General features: G+C 40.9%; 1 protein-coding gene across 5 annotated transcripts in view; it reads right to left on the bottom strand.

Moving 5' to 3' along the window:
* Positions 1 to 15945, bottom strand: part of MID1 (midline 1) — a 253389-nt gene that overhangs the window by 140575 nt on the left and 96869 nt on the right. Inside the window, exon 1 of one of the 5 annotated variants that reach the window (XM_005505988.3) lies at positions 14766 to 15042. The exons of 2 other annotated variants lie outside the window; for them this stretch is intronic. The gene's annotated coding sequence lies outside the window, so the exon portion shown is untranslated. Of the gene's footprint in view, positions 1 to 2799; positions 3193 to 14765; positions 15043 to 15945 lie in introns of those variants that run through there. 2 more of the 5 variants (XM_065073473.1, XM_065073464.1) reach the window with 2 other exon arrangements.

Genomic DNA, 15945 nt, shown 5'->3' with positions numbered 1-15945 from the left:
CTGACCATATTCATGGCCCTCCTCTGGACCTTCTCCAACAGGTTCATGTCTTTCCTGTGCTGAGGACCTCAGGGCTGGACACAGAACTCTAGGTAGGACCTCACCAGAGTGGAGAAGAGAGGCAGAATATGTCAACTTGAATGAAATGTTTTAAGGAATAAGTAAAAAAGAATTATTTCAATTAATTTTGCTACTTATTAAATACAAATATTTTGGTTTTACATGCAGTGTGTAGAATAGCATACTTAGTGCTTTAATACAATCAAGTTGAACAAAATAACTGTTCAGTCCAGATACATACCAGAACACACTAACTTTGCCTTCTTTTGGAGTTCTGTCATCAGAAAATTAAACAGTTTTAGTGGGTCGATTGGTTTGGAAAGTGTTGGTTCATTTGGGTTTTTTTTGGGGAACATTGGGAGAGAAGAAAGATTAGCTGTTGTTGGGGAAGAGGGTATCATTTTAAGAGAAGCATATTCCACAAAGACACAGTATACATTTCCACCCTACAGTAAGGAGCCATCTGCTATGCTGTCTTAAATCAGTGTCACCACTCTGTAAGTAAAACTGTAAGTAAACTTCAAAACATCTTTCAAAATCATTATTATAAACTTGATTTTCCAGATAAAACCAAGGCATAACAAAATTTTCCAATGGCTCTCCAGTATGTCATTGTCTAGCTCCTGTTTCTGACTACCGGTTTGTTTCAGCTAGCTGGTGTGGAGTGGCCAACACACGATTTGCTGTACTTGCAACACTTTTAGCGGCAGTACTCCAGAAAGTCGTAGCTGCCCTGGACCACGCATTGGCTAACACTCTACTGACACAAAAAGCATCCTCTCCTTGAACTCCCTATGGAATCAAGTCCAGCCAACAGTGAATGCCATCAACAACAACCAAAGGTATGATGTTAGGTCATCATTTTAATACATATACAGCCTTTAATATCATTAGAGCATCCTCAGAGAGCACCCATCTGTCAGCCAAGGTAGAAGTAGCAATAGCCATAGGAATTTGTTCATTTATTCCCATTCTCCTAACCTCTCTCAAACTTATCCTGCCTGTAAAATGAAGTACTGTGGCACGGTGAGTTTCCTACAAGACGTGGTGTCTGCTCTCTTATAAGCAGACTTTCACCAAGAGCCTTCCTATACTTCCTTTTTTAAAAATTTGAGTCTTTCAACAACAAAATAGAAACAAAAAAATCCCCAACTGCTGCAGTTTACCATTTTGCATCCTGTTTCTGAAATGAGAGCTGACAGGCCAACATATGTGACCAATAAGTGCTATTGGAAGTTAAGCCCTGCAAATGGTGATTGACGTGGAGCCGGGCATTCCATTAGCCAAGGGAATTATCAACTACAGACCAGCCAAAATAAACTTCAACAAACTTCCTCTGGGTGTTAATCACACTGAGCATCACCCTTTCCCACACACTAGACAAAGATTTTTGACCTTCAGATTTGGAGCAAATCCACCCTTATTAATTAAATAATTCATCCATTATCACCTGAAGGCGTACACAACCTTTTCACCCTACACAAGAAAGAGAACAAAGTAAACAAATGTCTTTTATAAATATGATTAAATCCCAAAGCACTGCTAACTTGCTTGATTTGCTACACTGGACATGCCATCCTAATACTGCTTTGTGTATATCTGTATAGAAAAGCACATTAACACATAGTCTTTAAATCCCTAATGGGTAAGTCTTTGCACAGCACTTTCAAACGAAACAGTCCAAAGCTGGGAAAATTCAGTCAGTCACCTTTCAACTCAAAAGGCTGGACTTAGGCTTGGTCTGAAGTACAGCATTGTCCATTACGTGTACATTATCTGTCCATATCAGCTTCTAACTGGTGCCACAAGTTTCACAATACATTTTACTGAGATGACATATGAAAATATCAACTGTTATAAAAATATCTTTTCCCATATAAGTGCAATATCAAATGTCTTTGTCATAAAAAATAACTTTTTCCATATAACTGCAATAGTGAAATTGTGCAGGAAAATTTTAGTTTTGGGGAGTAAAACTCTTGCAAAATAAAGCAACATGGGTTTGTTTCTCTGTCTACTGAAAGTCAGATTATCACTTCTGCAGGGTGAGGTTCACACAGTGGAAGAGCTATAAGATCAGCAGGAGTAAGGGTCTTACAATTGAAACAAAGCCCTATTAATAGTGCCTTACGGGAAAAAAAAAAAATCCCATTTTTTTCATATTCCTTTTTTTTTTTTTTTTTTTTTTAATACCAGCATTTTTTACATTGTTGCTGCCCCGTAGTTCTGGCTTACAAACCTTAGAAATGAAGATACACAGTTTTTGGTACATTTGACTTTTTAACTGATGACTTATACGTCTAGCCCTCACATGCAAGGTTTCAGCACTTGGTAGAACACATTTATTTACACACTACATAATGATCTTGAGATTGAAAAACCCAAAAATCTTGGGAGTTTGATCAGAAAACTCAGCCTTATAATTTAGCTTATTTTAGAGATGTTAAAAACCCGCCAATCCAGAACATTGTCGTGTCTTTTTAATACCCATTAGAAAGAAAAGCTGGCTAATAAAATAGTATCCCAGAGGATTTTTAAACCAAAATTCCATTGATTGTCCTATTGTCCCTTTGCACTGCAAAGCAAAGGGGCCTGTAAAGGACAGGTACCATCAGGAGAGGTCCTTTCAAGAAGAGATAAGTCAAACAGTTTAACAAGACAGAATGGGAAACTACAATCGTTGCTGTGAGTCTTTAACACCTTTTGTATGCCTTCAGAGGTCTTCTTTACCCTCCTTACCTTTCTGTCTGCTGCCTTCCTTCTCTTTGCCTGCAAACTCTTGAAGTTTGTGAACTATTCCTCTTGTTTGCATCTGTGCTTACCAAGACAACTTCTGATTCTGTAGTACCAAAAGTCCTATTTTCATCATCGAGGCTTTCAAAACAAGCTTCATTCACAATTTCTGTGTAAAGGCTCTTTCCTAATGCAATTTTAAAAGGAGAGTCTGGTAATCTTTTCCTTCTCCACAGGCTCCTCCAGGTCTCCTCTCCCACATAATTGTTTTCCTTCTGGGCCTCTGTCTGCCCCTCTCTTCTGCACTTTATTTTCTGAGTAACCTAGCCTAGCCTCAGGAATGCACCCTGGTATTTCAAAATGTACTGCTGTCCAGAAAAACAGAGAGCTGCTTTCTCTTTTGTTACATACAAATAGAACACACACAGCCAGAGACGCCCCTTTCTTTCTCTTTCCCTTCCCCTTACTTTACTTCTTCTCAAGTACCCCAAAGAGGCAAACCCATTTAGTCATGTCCTGATGTAGCACCAACCAGTGGCACAAACATCAACCAAAATATGTTTGGAAAGATTCAAAAATTTTTTCAAGCTTAGGATTTTTCAAGGAAAATTTCCAGTTCGGGAGAGAAGATTAAAAGAATGCTACCAGTTTTCTTCTTTGTCATACTTGGATTTCCAGCTGCACACTGACTGGGACAGGAGTTCCAGGCTGGCAAAGCCTACCTCCCTGATGAGTTAGAAACACATTCAAAGAGGAGAGGGACTGAGATGGCATTTCCTCCTTTTCTTCAAGACCCCTCATTCCTTCTGGGCTTACTGTACAGATCCCATGAGCTCTAGTGTTGCCCAGATGTCTGGGGAAGGAGCAGAAGGTTAAAGATAGAAGCCAAAAAACTGGGGACAGGGCAGTGAGAAAGTAGTAAAAGAAATCTTAGAGCAAGGACAGGGTGAGGGGCAGCAAAGCTTGATTCAACCAGGTAATAAATAAATAAATAGATAAATAAATAAATAAACAGCTAAATAAATAAATAAAGGACTAGGAGAATGTACTAGAATTAATCTGAAAACTCAAGGGAGCCTTAGAGAAAAAATCAGCACCATTGGTTATTAGTCTCTCTTGGGACATATGTACCTCATCAACCCAAGAAAAACAGGGAAATAAAGTACGTTTCTCCATAAACCTGTATTCTCTAGTAACAGTTTCCAGATTTTCTAGAACACAATGACACAATCTGTCTTCCTAAAGCTAACTCCTCTGCAATATTTAAAAGTATAAATTCATAGAACTAGACAATAGAAAAAAAAATCCATGGAAATAGATAAATTAGACAAGATCCATGATCTAATACCCAAGGATTTCTGGTCCAGAAAGACAGATAATGCTTGAGAAACAACAAAAGCCTTTTGTGGGCAATCATGCAATAAGAACAAGCTAAAGGGGGAAAGCTTTGAGCTTTTTTTTATGTTGGCCAGGAAGTCTCTCTTAGAGACTGTAAAGTAACTTTCTCAACACGGCCATAACATGAGCTTTAACGAAGATAAATGTAATGTCCTGCACCTGGAAAGTAATCCCAAGCAGCAGCATATACTGGGGACTGATGGGCTAGAGGAGTAGCTCTGCTGAAAGGGACCTGAGGGTGGTGGCAAGTTGAATGGGAGCCCGTGGTGTGCCCTGGCAGGGAAGGTGGCCAGCAGTCTCCTGGTCTGCACCAGCATGAGTGTAGTCAGTAAACCAAGAATACAGCTATTTCAGTCTGCTTGGCACTTGTTAGGCCACATTGGAATACTGTGACCAGTTCTGGTCTCCTCAGTCGGAGAAGTTGAGAAGGGTCCAGCGGAGGTCACTAGGATTATTAGGGGGTTAGAGAATCTAAAATATGAAGAAAGCCTGGAGGAACCACATTTGCTCAGCCTGCAGAAAAGAAGGCTCAAGGGGGATCTAATCACACTTCTTGAATATCTAAAAAAGTTCATTATAGCACAAATTGATCTACTCTCTTCACAAGGCTGCCTGTGGACAAGAGGTTGCCCAGGGAAGCTGTGGACTCTTGAGTGCTGGAAATGCTCAAGAGTGAATAAATTGCTGTAGTGTCCTATGTTGAAGAGAAGGTTGGACGAGGTAATATCCAGAGTCTAATCTGAACTATATGTGAATCCCTTTCTGTGCATAGTCTTTCTAGCTATACAAATAGTGCCATCAGTCCACAATGGTCTTCTCCTTCAAGCATCTCTCCTCATACTGAGATTCACAGGTTAAAAACAACATGTATTTTCTTTTAAAAATTGGGATTTGCTTTTCCCAGACTTGCTAAACAAGATACAGAACTGCTATATTTTGTTGCATCCTTCATTTCCTTCAGATTGTGAAATTGAAGGAGTGGCAGACAGGCTTTCTTATTTACTGGGAAACCATCATGGTCCTGAATGATGAGTGTACACACAAAACATTCATTATCTGGGCTTCCACTACCCTGGGGATAAGTTATATTTATTTCCACTCATTGGTAATCTTTCATAAGCAGTTTACACTTTAGTCCTCTTTAAAGGGAGGAGGGGTATAGGGGAGCAATAGCAGACTCCTCCCATGACATTCAAGGAGACTTATATTGTGGGAGGATTTTTTATACCTTCAGTAACAAGGCTTAATTAGAGATCAGGAGCAAAAGTTATAGCACAGAAGAGGCAACTCTGAACACTCATTCTTGTATTCCTTGTACTTGTATTCCAATTAAGCTGGTTAACAAGGGGTGTAAGAGCATTACAATTTTAAATTTTACTTGAGCTGAAAAATCTAAATAAGCAGAACCTTTTGAAGATTAGATGTATTTGTGAAGACATGGTGAGTAACCTGCACAGCTCTTACCTCATTAAAATATTTCAACACTTCAAGGAACCCAGCTCATGCTGAAACTCAAATACAAATTTCTTATTATTCAAGAAAATATGGAAGAAAATAAAAATTGTAAAAAAAATATAAGGAAAGAAAGCCTGGTTTTGCTCTCACACTACCACCTGATCTGTTCAGCATTTGTCACAAGGTTGTGAATTTACTCACAGACATACTTCTTGGATAACTACAATAACACAGTATTTTGAAGGAGGATTCCATCCAACCCCCCCAGTCCCACTGACTTCAGCAGAAGCAAAATCAGGCTTCAGAGCTGCCCATTTTTGATCAAGCAAAGCTAAGAAAAAGAAAGTGCAACCTTGCAATACCTTCATAGGTTACACACCAGTAAGGAGCATAGCTGTGGGTAGATAGGTAAAGCTAAGGTAGAGACAGAGTTTTCCATTGCTAACACTTACCAAAATACTATAATTGTCTATAACAGCAAAAGGGTTGGTTTGTTTGTTTTTCCATTAGAGGAAAGAACAGTAGCATTTAACCCTTTAGTTGTTCCCTGATGTACCACAACTTGAGTCCTGGCAAACAAAAAGTCTTGCCTTTCAAGTCCAGATTGTAGGAAAGAAAAACAAAACAACAAACAAACAAAACACCCCCACCACCTCCCCCCCCACAAACCAGCATAAACACAAATATGAAGGGAAATCCTTGTGATTTTGTTGAAGACTAAAAAAAAATAAAAATAAAAAAAAATAAAAAAAAAAATCTCAGTTTTCACAACAGAAATATGGATGAATTCATATGAGAACTTACATTTCACAAAGAAAGTATATAGCACAATTCTTTTAATCCACTGTATTTTGCATAAGAATCCAGGTAAGGTTAAAAATGCTATTTCCTAGTGATGAAAACCTGCACAAGAAAGGTGTATATTGCTACAAGAATTAGTACAGTCATTATTTATTCATTAACTTTAATGAGATTTACATGCAAAAGGGACAAGATACTTTTCAGAATTTATAGCTATAATTTTGCTGTGAATAAATTTACTCCTTTTTGCTGCAGAGAGGACATATATAAAAGGGAAGGCAGTTTCAGGATGTTTTGGTTTTTATCAGTTTTTCCCAGATACCTAAAATTAGCCTGAAGGATCCTTTTAGAGAGTAAGTAAATATATATAAAATATTAGGACAACACCGCAATACAAAAAGGATGCTAAATTGCTCATCCAAGGAGATGACATAACGAGTACTGACATAATTTCCAAGCAGCAAAGCAAAACTAGGTCAAATCATGTTGACCTATCTAACATAATAAGCCTTTTTTTTTCATATTTTTACAATGTAGACTCTGTCTGCAGGCATTAATGTCCCCTGTTATCTATGTATAGTGTTGTCACTCTGCTTTAATGTCTTATCACCATGTTGTGTTAATTAGACCAAAACAATATAGTGCACTTTTGAACCGCTTAACTCCCAGTTTGAATTCTCTGCCCAAACTATAATTCTGAGGTCATCCATTTAGAAATGAAGTCATTAACTCTTTACAGTCACTTGTTTCAAGAAGTACCACTTGGGCTGGTAGAATAGCATAGCTTTGCACACAGGTAAAAATCTAAGCTCCAAAAGTGGCATATTATTTGCCAAAAAAGAGGTCCGCAGAGCTAACATCGGCCAGCTAGCGAAGTGCACACTAATTTTCATGCCACTTGACACAAGGCAGAAGCCAGGCATAGACACTCTCATGAGCATCAATGTGGAGAAATCTCCTCCATGCTTCGCTGTCACATGTCCCTGCCCAAGTGTTTTGTCCCCACACCGTGCTCCAAAAGGGACAGTTCTTTTCCTTGCTCAGGGCAGCCTTCCCTCCCCCTGCCTTTGTTGTTCCTCTGCACATCAGATTTACAGTGTATGCATTTTTCATTGGGACTATAAACAGTTGTGAAGATTTCCGCCTACAGCCTCTTATGACTCCCAGAGAGCAGAAATATGAAAGTGAGAGTGATATCTGCTTGGATCCATCCTTGTCTCCAGAGCTGAGGCGGGACCAGAAACCAGGCTGAGAGCATGAGGTTCCAGCTACCCAGGGAGCCGGGACTCGTCAGGATGGAGATAAAAAGCTGACACAGGAGAGAGAGACAGACCTCGATGATCCACATCAGAACGCCTCAATAGAGTTTACATCTTCCTGTATAATATATAAATAAGGGCATAATATTAGGAGGAAAAACACAATCCATTCCAATGATAAAACCCTCTCCAATAATTTTGAAGCTTGCTTGGTGACTACGAGTACCTTGAAACCAGGGTGCAGGCTATTCTTATGATGGAGTGGCTGGATTTGGTAAATCTCATTCTAAATATATATACATATAGACACATATGTGTAAATGTGTAGTGCTTCCCTTTTTGTTTTCTTCTTCTTTTCTTAAGTCTCAAATGACTCAACTAAAAAAAAAAAAAAAAAAAAAAAAGAAAAGAGGGATTATGTTTCCATATGGGATAACTACTAAAAAAAAAAAAAAAAAAGGAGAGAAATTTTTCAGAATGATTTTGCCATAAGATACTGATTCCTCACTATTTTTTAGAAGAAAGCACCAGCCTCAGCTAGTGCTCAGAATAAATTTTCTAATAAAAAAACAGAAATGGAGATTCCATGAGAGTGGTCTCATTTTAGCAAGCTCTCTCTTGGCCTGACTCAAAGTAGCGCATTGACTCGCTGGTATCACAAATTAGTCTGACCTACTGCTTTGGTGGGGGTTCTCTATGAGCTCCTGCTGCAGCTGTTCAGTAATTAAATACCTGCAGACCTAAAGAGCTGAGTTAATGCCATTAGTCATGGGCACCTGCTCAGGACGCAGGGGTGCCAAAGGGAGGTGGTGGGCCATGTCATGGGCCTGCAGGTGCCAGGCTGCAGTGTGACAAGAAGCTGTCGGTGTCATCAGAAGTACGATACATATGTTGACCTCCTCACCCCAAAATGTAGAGTGACTGTCATAGCATGTCACCAGCTCCTTTCTAGGAGCATGAAATGTCCCTCCATAAATATTTTTGTTATAGTCTATCACACTACAATGAAGAATCCTATCGGCCCCGTGGATCTCATTTACTAACCCACTAAGCCAAGAGTAGAAGCCTAGACTCTCTTTTATTTGTTTTACTAGGGTTCTTTTTTGTTTTAAAATGGTTCTTGCACCCAGCTATCCCAACACTTAGGTGATCAAATAAGTTTTATCATACTTCAGGGCCAAAAAAATAGTGTCTATTTGCCAGCTTTTTTGTCTTCCCACATCCACCTGGGAAGATATAAATAATAATGATAAACAACTATGACACAACAGCAAATTGAAAAAAAAAAAAAAAAAAGCTATTTTTATTGTTTAGAAAAGAGATCAAAATCAGCTTCCTACCCCTTAGTGCCTTTCTCAGTTTTCAGACAGTGTGGATTCTGCACTACAAGCCAAGGATCTCAGGGATATACAGTAATTCCTTACAGCTTGCTAAAGCATTACGAGCTCTAAACTGCACAGCTGCAATGAAAGACTTTCAACCGAAGAACAGGCTAAAGAATGGAGTACCCTTAGAAGTCTGAAATCCAGTTTAAACAAAACGCAGCACACATTCCAGTTCTCATAGTTGTATGCAAATACAAATCTGTTCTTTTCTCTCAGCTCAGTTTTCACCCTCAACCAAATAAAAATGTTTCTCCAAATGCTGAAGCATTTACTGATCTTCAGCGTATCCCCTGAGCATTTACCACCTCCTCATTCCCAGCAGTTACTTTTCCTCGACCCCGGGTTCTAGAAGACCTCTTACCTCTGGTGCTACTCTGCAGAGGGACTCTGAGATCTGACAACTTTTTTCAGAGCTCAAAAGTTGTCGAAACCCTCCATCCCACTGCTTGCCTCCCCGTCCTTCCCCAGCAGGGAAGCCCTAGGACTGGGCAGCTGGCGCAGCAGAGTGCCAGGCAAGGCAGGAGGGAGAGAGCTGGAGACAGACCTCATCAAAGGTAGGAGGCATGGTGGGGATCAGCGAAAGGGAGATACACATCTAAATAATTCAGCCACTAACAAAAGCTTTAGGCTGGGCTCTGTTCAAGATGCGAGACAAGGCTGAATTTCAATGTGTTTCAGCCTGCCATCAATGCAGAATGTGGTGTTACTCAACGACCCAACACTGACAAACCAACATTATTTTAAGAGTATTCCACATAAAATTAATGAGGAAAGTGGCTATTTCTCGGTTTGTATTTTTATAGCTTTTGCTTTAGGTTGAAGTTCTATCACGTGAAGATTTTGAGAATTTCAAGTCTGACCTCTACAGGTAGGCTGCTGAATAGGTACAGTATCTTTTGATCCCAAATTGTACACAGGACCTTTAGCAACTGGAGAAAGGAAGTTGTTCAGATGTCCTAATAACATCAGGTTATCATCATTGCACCTGTAAAGCCATATTTTAAAAACACCACTATCTGTAGCAGTGTCTGTGGTCATTTGGTTCCTATAAACGCTTACTTGCAAAATGAACAGACGATGCAGCAACACCAGAAAAAAGCAAATCCAGCATGAACATTTTTACATGCAAAAGTGTTACAGGGTTTTGCTTCTGCTTTTTATTATCCCTCCCCCTTCCTCTCCAATCTTCCGTGTGATCTGCTCTTTCAGAGCTACAGAAATAAACGTTACTTTGAAAACGATAACATCCAGTTGCATTTTGCAAAACTGATGCTCTTAAATGCCCTGATTGGTGCCACCTTTTTCTAATCAGAACCAACCACTCTAACAAACTACCCTTTGTCTGGGGATTCTGTCCCCTCTGTTCCCACCAACCTACAGCACAAGTTGCTATAGCTACCCTGCATGTCTATTTACCACACAAGTGATCAAAGGAAGCAGACAACACACATATACACACACGCACAAAAAACCTCGCCAGGCTTCCTACTGAGCAATGTCCAGCTGCTAATTAACTGATACACTCCCAGCCTGCGGACTCTGTGCACTTGTTTTCTTTATGCTGCCTGGTACACACAAAAAAGCAGCATTCTCCAGGATGCTCATTCTTCCCTTACAGACCAAACAAACAACAAAATGTCCCAGAAGGAACTTTAAAAGAGAATTTCCCAAAGAAAAGGCGAAGGATTACAGCACTCTGGGATAAGCATACAGCTTTTCTATTGAGGAACACACTAAGAATTTTAAAAGGTATGCAAAAAAAAATAGGAAATAAGAAACATATGCTAAGAACTTGAACAGCTGTAAGGAAAGAGGATGATTTTGAATCTTGCATATGTTTTGCACTGAAATTGTATGCAGCATTTATTCTCTTGATGAATTATATGCATGCTAAAAGCTATATGACTGCAGTCAGGATAAGTAACTGTAATGGCTTTATGTGCCTTAGAAACATAGTTTTTCATTTTTAGGTGGCTTGTCAGTTAACAGTCATTTTGTTCAGTCTCTTTATGTGATGAAGGGTTCAAGTCTGCCTTGATCACAGTCAATGAGACTTCAATAGGAAGAGGCCAAAATAAGGAGTGGCATTTGTTGTAGATGACACTCCCACAAGCTGCACTTCAGGGACATGTTACGGGTGAAAGTGAGTGAAAATGAGGTATTAAAAGTCATCAAACGTTTGGTTTTCTGTGAAGTGGGCTTAGGGAACTTAAAACAAAGCCCACAGTGCCCTCTCTAGTTCCGCAGCAAACTCAGGGAATCCAGCCACGCAACTGTGTCCAGCCACACAAAACCACCACTCTACCACATGAAGACTGAGCACCTTCTCAGGTGTTTCCGTCACTTGCAAGTTTCTGTACTTAGGAATTTCTTTTTAAGTAAGAAACTGAAGAGAGTACTCTGCAAAGCAGAAAATGTGTTACCTGCAAGGCATTTTTCTTGTCAGATTAGTTGGGGTTTTTTATTTTGCAACCATATTAGATACCTTTAAATAACTGCACTTCTGCTTCCTAACGCCAGCTTTGTAGCACCCAATCACATAAAAATGGGTATATTTTCCTGTGGATACTTAAACTTTTACAGGCACGCAGTAACCAGTGTACTTTCCAGATGTCACATGCATAACAATAGGATGGAAATTTTCCCATTTGGGTTACTGGAGCATATATGTGAGGTCATTCTATCAGACAGCAAGAAAACACTTCTTCCTGAGGTTTTCAATAATCTCCTAAAAATGACTGCTTCTTTATACCATCTTACCTACAAATCCCAGCACAACATTTACACCAACCTCTGTTACCTGCTAGAGACTGTTGGCCTGGCACAGTGCTAAAATAGGTTGAACCTTATCAAGTCAACAGTCTGCATGTTACATTTCTGCAGTAATTGCTGCACTACTATTGGGGAAATTAGTGCATTTGGCTTGCTATGCACTACTGTTCAGTACCTGTGGGCTGCCTTTTGCACCAGATCAATCAGCACAATACATCCTTACATTCCAACACCCACAACACACTACCTGCTTGATGGTTAACTCCATCGTGGCTTGAGGAGCGACACACCAGCTGTGAGAGCTTGTGAGCAAGAGCTTGTGAGTTGCATCAGGGAAGGTTTAGATTAGATATGGGGAAAAATTTCTTCTTGGAAAGGGTTGTCAGGCATTGGAAGAGGCTGCCCAGGGAAGTGGTGGAGTCACGATCCCTGACAGTGTTTAAAAGACATATAGATAAGGTTCTTCAGGACGTGGTTTAGTGACAGTGTTGGGTTAACAGTTGGACTATATGATCTGGAGAGTGTCTTCCAACCAAACTGTTTCTGTGATTCTGTAACCCCAAATTAAACTATAGCTTCCACCAAGAGCCTCTCAAGGTGGGAGCAGTTGCTCCCTGAACCTGATAAAAGGAAGGAGTTAACCACTGGCTTACAGCCGGCTGGTGTTAAGGATGGGGAAGGGAGCACCAGAAGGGCAGGGAAGGCAACAGGACAGGTAGAAAGAGAGGATTGCTGGGTAAGGGGAAACAGCAGGTAAAAAAGAGCTCTCTCTTGCTCTGAATAGGAGGGTCATTAAAAAGCCAAGAGAAAAGTCACCTTCTGCATATTCCTTTTTCCCGTAACAATTTCAAACTAGAAACAGGATCACACGCTCCAGCTGCACAGGACTTTCCTGCTCCTAAGTGTCAGCTGTAATGGATTTCCTAAACATTCTGTACGGTTAGTTCATAGCTCATCACAATCTTCAGTTCCCACTGAAACATGAAGTCTGCTATCGGGGGCCGATACGCTCAGCGGCTCTGCCCACCCCCCCACCCTTGCTTCCAATTCCCTGGGTTTTGTCCCTCGGGCAAGCCCACAGCCTTTCCCTGCCAAACCGAAAATATTTGTGCACAACAAACCAACCAAACCCGGAGAAACACTTCTAAATCGTTCGCTTGGCACAGGAGAAAGAAACCGCACTCGCAGACAGGTGTTTAAACAAACTCTGGCAGCGCTTCAGCGGCCGCTCCCCCCATCCCCCCCGGGCGGAGGCAAAGCGGGAGAGGGGAGGAAACCGAGGCGGGGGGAACGGGGAGGGGCCCCTCGTTGCGATCCCGAAAGAAAGGAGGCAAATACCTACGGGGACGAGCCGGGCCCTGCAAGAATAAGCCTGTGCCTGCACCTCTTTTTAGGCTGGAATGTCTCCCTCCCTCTCCTCCTCTTTTGGAGGGAGAGGGAGAGTTCGTGTGTGTGCGTTAACATTACCCTACACCGCCCCCGCTCCCCCCCCCCCCTCCGCCCCATTTTGACTTATTTTCCTTGCTTTTTTAACTCATCATCTATGCATCTTGATCACCCATGAAGCCCTATGCTTCAGGTAGAAATATTTCAGGAAAGTGCAGTGCATGTTTCACAGAGCATTTTACTTTTTATTGTTACCACCCTGTAACATTTCTGCTGCTTTCGCATTCCTCCTTGGCAACCCCCTGTGCCAAAGTACCCCCTTGTGGCGATAATGATTTCTGATGACTACGTGCATCCAACTGACTGTCTTGAGCTATGCAGTATATAAAATGCCCTTCATTTTCCTTCACAAGGACAAGAATTCCTCTCTTTCTCTCTTTAAAGAACTAGAAATGTATTTTTTTCTGCTAATGGGAGAAATATCTTTCCTCCTCCCACCGCCTGTATTCTCTCTTTTTTTACCCTTCCCCACCTCCTGTAACTTATACAAAACTGGTATAAGGAAGCTGAGATTTGCCACCATGGTTTCAGAAAGTGGGTGGAAAACAAATGCTCCATTTGCACTACAGGTGCAAAATCCTCACACTTGCATTCCCTGAACATGTACTATAAAAGTCCCACTGCGAGCTGAATGAGTAACACCCAAACAGAACCTAGAAAACTTCTCTCATTTCCTCATATTTACCCATTGCCTACCTAAGAAGTAACATGTTAAGTGCAAGTTTCGGAAGTGGACTGGCAAGGCTTTTTAAACTGGGACAGATCTCTGATTCAGTCTTAAGATGCAGCCCAGCCAGTTTTCCTTGCTCCCACAAGGCTCTTCTAACTGCACATTGTTGTTGTAAAACTATGAACAGCAAGAATTAAAAACATTTAGCCACAGTGCCTTTTAGCTGTGAGAGCAAAAATAAAAGGTCCTTTTGTTTCTTCAGGTGAATAGAAGCCTCAAAAAAAAAAATCTAATTTGAATAATCTTGGAAAAAAAAGTCCTTAGAAAACCCATCTTTAAGTACTTTTGTGAAGCTGTGAGATAGCTTGAAACTACTACATTTTAAAACAATCAGAAGATTAAAGCACTGGCAGGCAAGGACCTCATGCAGAGCTGTTTAATAAATTATCCCTGGGCTGAATTATTGGCATATTTAGGCTTATAACACAGCAAGTTACTTCCAGTTGCATGACACAAACAGGGCTGTGAGAGAGCCGACACAATGCATTTAAACTATGGCACACTGGAATGGATTTATACCCCTCGCAAACCACTTTCATGCCCATACAAACCTGAAATTTACAACGACCTGCATGGCATCACTGCCTAGTTATTTGCTTTTTTTTTTTTTCTTTTCTTCACCCAGAAATTTACTTTTGACAAGGCTAAGAAACATGAAGAGGTTGGTACCGGTACTACGCGGGGCTCGCCTTGCCCAGCCGGCCCCAACGGGCAGCTGCTTCTTACCTGCCTCATGGTGAGATTCCCATCATCCATCCAGCCGGCAAAGGGCTGCTCACACCACGTTGCTGTCGGCAGGGCAAAAATCCATCAAGTTTCCCCCCACTCCTGCCCCTCTATTATTTCCCCCCACCCCCCTCTTTTTTATCCTTTGCTCGGGGCGGGGGGAGACACTCTTCTTAAGACAATGTCAAGTTTCCCAATCTTCCTTCCCCAGCCTATTAAAAGTCAGGAGCGGGGAGGCAACTGTCCGCCTGGCTCTTATTTCAAACCGCAGCCCAGGGATGTAGTAGTTGGTTGAATTAGGCCATGAAATAGCCTCGCCAATCAGGAGGAAGGGGAGGGAAGGAGAGCACATAAAGGCTGCCTACATGAGGATTAGGAAAGCTTTCAAGGGTTTAAAAGACTGAAAGCAGCTGGAAACAGTGTCTAGGGCTACAAAGAGGGAAGTCAATTTGCGGTGTAAGAGATTATTCCCGTTCTCATCTAACTGCTCCGGGTCTGCTTAAAGCTTAACGAGCTCCCAGGACTTCAGCAAGAAAATGTGAATGTCCTGTGGAAACTACTGAAACATCAGAGTAATGCAGAAACAGTTAACAATCACCCTGTAAAGTGGCAATAACACATACTAGTCGGAACCACATGCACTCCAGAAGCACCGATTTCTTCACATCAGATTTTAAAGTAAATTGCATAATGACATGAGCAGTAAACAGTTAAAATAGAGTCTGCCATCTACATAATGAGCAAGTGTCTGTGTGTGTGTGAATCCACAGACTTTGGAAATGCTTTGTTGCAAAGCTTCGTATGTCCCGGTGGCAAATGTTTAATCGCCCTTAGGATTAGTGTTTTATCTGCTTTCCCTTCTTTAGTGAGAGTGATTTCCTCATTCCTGAAGCATAATTTCTTGTGCAAGGTAACACGGGACCGCAAATGCAACTTTAAAGGAAAAATAATAATAGTTGGGGGATTGGGGATTTTTTTTTTTCCCGATTTTAACAGTGAGATTAGTGTCTATCTGCTGCCCCTCGGTGGCTTTCGTTAAAATAAACAAACAAAAGGCAAAAATAAAAATCCCAATTCTGAAGTGTCATCACTATTTGAGTTACACCTTTCCTGAATTAAAAAAAAAAAATAAAAATGTGGAGAAACACAAACCTGCAAATTCAAACTACCCACTCGTCTC

The sequence above is a fragment of the Columba livia genome, chromosome 1 (genome assembly GCF_036013475.1).
Source record: "Columba livia isolate bColLiv1 breed racing homer chromosome 1, bColLiv1.pat.W.v2, whole genome shotgun sequence".
Classification (NCBI taxonomy): Eukaryota; Metazoa; Chordata; class Aves; order Columbiformes; family Columbidae; genus Columba; species Columba livia.
This window is presented reverse-complemented; position numbering and strand designations above follow the sequence as displayed.